Source organism: Aricia agestis, chromosome 12 (assembly GCF_905147365.1).
Source record: "Aricia agestis chromosome 12, ilAriAges1.1, whole genome shotgun sequence".
In the NCBI taxonomy this organism is placed as follows: Eukaryota; Metazoa; Arthropoda; class Insecta; order Lepidoptera; family Lycaenidae; genus Aricia; species Aricia agestis.
Window position 1 is genome coordinate 16077745 of NC_056417.1, and position 7384 is coordinate 16085128.

Consider the following 7384-nt stretch of genomic DNA (forward strand, 5'->3'; position numbering starts at 1 on the left):
CTCCGCGGGGAAGCGCAGAGTGCGGGCGGGGCCCATCTAGCAATATTTGTAGCAAGTGCGTAAACAAGTCACAACTCGAAAAGGCGCGGCGAATTTGAACCGAAGTTCGGCCGAATTTTTAATTTTTACCGAATGTCCGGCCGAAGTTCGTATTCGGTTCAAACCACATTCGGCCCATCACTATTGAAAATATTGCGCTCTCTATAGTATAATCAGCATGTGCTGTTCAGTGTTAGGTCATTGACCCAAGTTTTAGTACAGCCGACAGCGACAGGTCAGCACTACTGTCAACCCCGCACCTGCTCAATATTGGTTCTGTACTTTGTACTTTTACGATCTCGGTTATATTAAAACAACAAAGTTTACTGGATGCTGTGTGACAAAATTTTAGGACTATCATATAGAAAGTTCAACACGACGCTTTTAAAAAATATAAACAGTGGACCGAAGTTATTGAGTCGGGAAAGGTCATATTGTTAGGGTCTCCGTCTTTCGTGCTACGCGTCTACGAGCTTCGTGCTACGCGTCTACGAGCTACGTGCTACGCGTCTACGAGCTACGTGCTACGCGTCTACGAGCTACGTGCTACGCGTCTACGAGCTACGTGCTACGCGTCTACGAGTTACGTGCTACGCGTTTACGAGCTACGTGCTACGCGTCTACGAGCTACGTGCTACGCGTCTACGAGCTACGTGCTACGCGTTTATGAGCTACGCGCTACGCGTCTACGAGCTACGTGCTACGCGTTTACGAGCTACGTGCTACGCGTCTACGAGCTACGTGCTACGCGTCTACGAGCTACGTGCTACGCGCCTACGAGCTACGTGCTACGCGTTTACGAGCTACGCGCTACGCGTCTACGAGCTACGTGCTACGCGTTTACGAGCTACGTGCTACGCGTCTACGAGCTACGTGCTACGCGTCTACGAGCTACATGCTACGCGTCTACGAGTTACGTGCTACGTGTTTACGAGTTACGTGCTACGCGTCTACGAGCTACGTGCTACGCGTCTACGAGCTACGTGCTACGCGTCTACGAGCTACATGCTACGCGTCTACGAGTTACGTGCTACGCGTTTACGAGCTACGCGCTACGCGTCTACGAGCTACGTACAACGTTCTACGCGTCTACGCACTACGCGTCTACGTGCTACATGCTACTTACTTCGACTATGCCTTTAAACAAAATGCCAAATAGTTCAAAGATATAATTCTCCAATTCCACGCAGACACAGGACGTGTAACATTATGATAAATTATTGTAATGTAACCCTATAGATGCCACTTTATTTAGTCACGTCGTATTCTCTTTAAAGATCTTCCGACAGTCGAGACTGGCGGATTTTCAGAATACAAATGATCCGGGAACGGATTATCAACTTGAGACCATCTCACATCACTCCTCATTTAGTTTGTACATACAAAACACATGCTCAGCATTGTAAGGTGGTTGGTAGCTTCGCTCTTATTGCTATGGAGATAAAGTTTAAACTTAGCGTATTTTAACAACAGATCAGTATTGTTTAGAACCTTTTTACCGAAGGTCAGACTGGTTAGAAATATTAAAATAATAACATTGACGTTTGGCCGAGTCGTTTTGGTATTGTCACTTTTTTAAGAAATTATTCTTAAGCTTCTTAATGTAAACATATTTTAGTTTAAAGTAAAGTGTTGAAAGATTCGAACTGTAATACCTCTTAAAGGAATCAAATATTTATAAATTACGCAATAAAAGTAAATCTTATATCTTTAAACGAGCAATTCTTATATATATATATATATATATATATATATATATATATATATATATATATATATATATATATATATAATCTCGGAATCGGCTCGAACAATTTTCATGAAATTTAGTATATAGGGGGTTTCGGGGGCGATAAATCGATCTAGCTAGGAATCATTTCTAGAAAATGTCATTTTTATCGGATATCGAGCAAAGCTCGGTCAAACAGCTAGTAATAATTTCGCCTTCCCCTCTTACTTTATAAATAAAAGATTTGTTGAAATCGAAGTTTTGGATTACGAAGTCCAATTGGAATTTAAAAGAAAGGATTAAATGTTTGAAAAGATCCAATGAAACGATGAAATCTGATTTAGATTTAAGAAATATTGAGGCTTTTAAAACAAATAATAATTTTTAATTTGAGAATGAAAGTATTCGTTTAAAAATTTTTCAACTCGCAGCTGTACACATTTTTATTATTCCATTCACGTTTTTTAGTTCATTTTAATCACTGATTTTACCCCAGTGAAAATAATATAATATCATACAATATAGTCGCTCAGCTTCCAATTAAGTTTTGTGAGTGACAGTTTATCGTGTCCACGACTCCATCACAAACTCCATGATAATGAAATGAAATGAAATGAAATAGTTGATTAAATCAAGTTACATAGACTCATTTGTTAGTAAAGGCTTATAAATTATGTTAGTAAAATTATCTTTATAAGTTTAAATAAATAATAATACCTATTTTGAGTACATTGTGCATCACCTCTGCTCCATACCGTTAGATATGGCACATAATGATAAACCCAAAACATATTTGATATATCAACGTTTTGAATAATCAAAACTAAGGGTCAATGAAGACATTGCAATAATATATTATTGCAACTTTTATACGCTAGTTGGCAGCACCAACATAGATAGTAAACAAAGAGTTTTGTTCCGTTTGACAACGTTTCTGTCAATACTCTGATATGACGAGTGCAACATGTCGGATTTTGGTCGGATTATTTACTGTATATGTGCTAGTAATGTTTAGTGTTTACCTGTTTGTAACGTCTCAAAAGGGTTGCCGTGTTGTTTAAGCGGACCATTTCAATTTGGAACAAGCGGCCCGTCACCGTGACCGAAAAGTCTGATTTATATCTTCTTGTGTACTGTGCAGTAAATACGATTCAGTTATAAATGGCTCTTAAAAACATGCATCGCATCAGGTTGCAATGTGAACTGAACCTAAGGAACTCATAGAAATAACTTTGAATATACATTTCTAAACGAAGTTTAATCAAACCGGCTGAGGTTAAGCAAACATATACATTATACATTTACCAGTTCTACATAAATAATCAGGGGGTATCATGAATTATACAAAGCTGCCTCTATCGCTACCGAGTACAGAGAAAGACAAATACAACTCGAAATAATACACTTTAGTTCAATATTAATTTTAATTAGGGTTACACTGTGGTTTACGTAAATATATGTGATGCCCGCAACTCCGTTGCGCCAGAATTCGTTTATCACACAGAAATTATTTCCGGGATAAAAAGTATCCTAGGTCCTTTCCATAAAGTTAATATACCTAGCGGAATAGAGCAACAATCTCGAGCTGTCAAACGAAACCGAATTGGTTTCATCTGTGTGTAAAAATATGTGTACGTATACACTTACACAAGCATGATTGAACATGATTTCTATGAGATTAAATTGCCAACGTGCGGCACGTGCCGATCCGTTAGCTATATTAATTTTGTGGTCCTTTCCCGGGACTGAAAGTACCAGTCTATACCAGATTTTAGGCTGGAATATTCTAGCTAGACTGAAAGAACTGTTTGGGTGATGCTACCGGGGGGATTAAAGAATAAGCCCAAAGGATGCTTTTAAGATATAGTACATACTATAATATTAAAGTATATTCTTTTCAAGTAAAATCATTTCGGCGACTTAAGACTAAACACAACAGACAAATATTTCAGTGATTATTTTTACTTACTTATAACACTATGAAAGTACAAATTTTGTTAAATGCTAAACAAATATACTTACATTATTTTGTAAAAATAAAATAGAAAATATGTATATATAAATAATACAATTCTAAATATAGATATATAGGTTACATAACATTAGAAATGTTGCTAGAATAACATTAGCATCAAATGTAGTGCGGTTTGAGTGTTCTCACGAAATGCGAACACTGAATAACGCCTACACAACGGCGTAATATGTGGTAATATCAAATTTCTTTTGCGAGACGGAAAATAAAAATACTATCTCGAAAGCGTAGACAGAAAAACTAACATCAGATTGTTGGAAAAATGTCCAGCCTTACGAGTTACGACAAATAGACGAAATTGGGGATTGCCGAATTGTTGCTTACGGCGCGCTTGTCGACTTTCTAACATGATAATATGTCTCATTATAGTATCGTCTTTTTAATCTCTCCCACGCAGGGGCGGATCTACTTAAAGGCTTTTTGGGCTGCAGCCCAGGGCCCCGCGAATACAGAGAATACAGAGAGCCCCCAACCGAACTGAAAACAATAGTGTGAACAACACTGAAACAATAGAGGCAACACTGCGATCAATCAACCCGTGTGCGCATCTTTAATACGTTTCGGTCGGTATATATAATGCTTTGACTATGGTGTATTCCGTGTATTGTCTATTACTGGCGACTGAATAAATAAATAAAATATTTTCTTTTCCTATTTTCTCCCTGTACTTAATAAAAAAATATTACTTATAAGACCTATATCACTACAGAAAACAGTTTCTTGTCAAAATGACAATTAGTTGAGTTATTAGGTAGGCAGTATTAGCCCAGGGCCCCACAAATTCAAGATCCGCCCCTGCTATCCGCTATCCGCCCCACGTATCATAAGATAGGTAAATTAAATAACAGACTGTGAGCCTACGAGGGGAGGTTCAACAGTTTGCTGAATGGAAGGGTTCTAAAATAAATAAAATTAACAAACTATTTTTCTTTTCTAATATAGTCCTTCATGAGATCATTACAGTTTTTCTTCTCGATTGCCTTTTCTAAATCATGAAATAATAAAATTTTTTTATGAAATAAGGGGGCAAACGAGCAAACGGGTCACCTGATGGAAAGCAACTTCCGTCGCCCATGGACACTCGCAGCATCAGAAGAGCTGCAAGTGCGTTGCCGACCTTTTAAGAGGAAATAGGGTAATAGGGGAGGGTAGGGAAGGGAAGGGAAGGGAGTAGTTGAGGGTAGGGAAGGGAATAGGGTAGGGGTTAGGGAATTGGGCCTCCGGTAAACTCACTCACTCTGCGAAACACAGTGCAAGCGCGGTTCACGCCGGTTTTCTGTGAGAACGTGGTATTTATCCGGTCGAGCCGGCCCATTCGTGCCGAAGCATGGCTCTCCCATGTAAAAATTTTTATTTTTTTTTTATTTTCTTGTACCCTTAAATTTTGCCTCCTTAAATTTTGAAGGAATTAAAAATTGTTGAAGGCTAGACCTGGACTGTATGGTGGGTGTACAAGGGACACGAACCCACTCTTGAGTAGGGCATCCATTGCAACTTTGCTCATGTGACCGGAGCGAGCGGCGTGAACGTGATCTGGCACTGAGTTTTGTCATATCAAGATGGTCATGGTCATGGCACAATAGATATAATTCTGTCTACTCTGGTCACGGCCCTCAAAAATGTGTCATCTTATAATGCAGATTGCTGTTTTTAACAAGCGTCTCTCAAACAAAATTTTCCTCTTTTCTGACGTGTTGTCCGCAGACGGCCAAAAGAGACATAGGGGTCGTGCTTAATGGACGTTTTGCCTAGTTTTAAAAAGTCAATGTTATTTAAAATCCTCGTTTTATTAGGACAATGATCACATTTTGTTTAAAATGATTTAAAGTGTTTTCAACCGACTTTTCCCTGCTCGGTTAAGAACTTTATCGCAGCACGAAATTCAGTTTGCTCCATTGACTTCCCGATTTACATTTTATTTTGGCGATAAATCGTAAACAAATGAAGCTAAATCTAAATAAAAAAAAGATAGTAATAATTTTACATTTAAAGTAATAAAGAGTTCTTCTAAACAATGGTACTAAAAAAAAATGTAATGTGTTTGCTTCATTGCTTTTCCGCGGACTTTTAGACCTCTCCTCGTATGTTATTTGGTCGGGTTATATTAAACTCGGTCAAAAGATAACGATAAAGATTTTGATAAAATTACCAGTATAGTAGTTTCTAGTAAATGTTGTCAGAGCGAACTACAAGAAAAGACTTTTCCGCCTGGCTAGGTATTTACTTTTCATTTTATAAAGTATTTTAGAATAAGTATTTGTTAATAACAAATATAGTTCCTCTCAAGTCCAAGGTAATTTAAATCTGAGTACTCTAGGGTAGACGGCAACGGTAACAATTCTATGGACCAATCAGAGTACGAACGTAAGGTCGCTTCTACGTGGCTGACTTTGACACTATTTTTTTTTTTATTATTTTACCATTTACATGACGTTGATACACACGTTTATAAGTTCTCATCATCGCTCATGCTTAACACCTGATTGTTCCTGCGGCCACAGAGTACTCAAATTACACAGTGATATCGTATTAACGTGTACGGAACCCGCCCTGTTTAATGTACAGTGTACAGTGTACAGTGTACACTAATTGCACTGTACAGTCAACAATTACGTCATATCCACGATTGAGAGATTGTGATATAGGCTCATTACTGACTTGTGATTTTAACACACTATTATTGTTAAACTAAAATGTATTTTCTATTGGTATGTATATGTCGTAGAATGATTTGATAAATCGGATTATCGCGAAAATTCTAGGGATTTCGCGAAAACACGAATAATTAGACAATGGTGATTACATTTTTCAACCTTACTGACAAAAGGTCGTGTTTTCGCGAAAACGCGAGTCGCCTTAGTAAGATTGCGAAATGAATCGTTAGTTATTATCGAAAAACATCACTGATTGGTCTGTTTAAGCGCTCCACAGCAACATCTTCTCTGATTGGTTGAAGACTTGAAGTTTTAAATGTCAATTCATTGTCACACGTTGTTTTTGTTTGTGGTCGTTTTTGTAAGCGAGCAAGCAGTATTTAATATTTTAATGTGTTTAAAATAGCAGTTGGACTTGAAAAATAGTGCGAAAAGTTATCTAAAAGTGTGTCTGTAAATACAAAATGACTGATACAAGACGTGAAATTGATGCTGAAAGTTCAACAGATCAACAGAGAAACTAATTCTGAGGTTATGGTTGAGATAAGAAAAAGGTTAAATAAAAAGTAAAGTTCCTATGAAGAGGCATTGTCATTTCTTACCCTTTATAATAATTCTATGGTGTAATACCTTAAAGATACATATAGAAAAAGATAGTAACCAATCAGAATAAGAATTGGCCAGTAAGCAGAAATCAAGCCAATCAGCGTTAAGAATGTGCAATGTTACTAAGGTAACTCGCGTTTTCGCAAAAAAACTAACTTTTTTAGAAAAATTGAAAAATATAAACAAAATTATCTAATTATCCGTGTTTTTGCGAAATCTCTAGAATTTTCGCGATAGTTTGATTTATCAAATCATCCTACGACATATATAAAGTGATAACTGATAATAATAATTTAGGGTCTTTATGTAAGGGTCTGTAGTAAA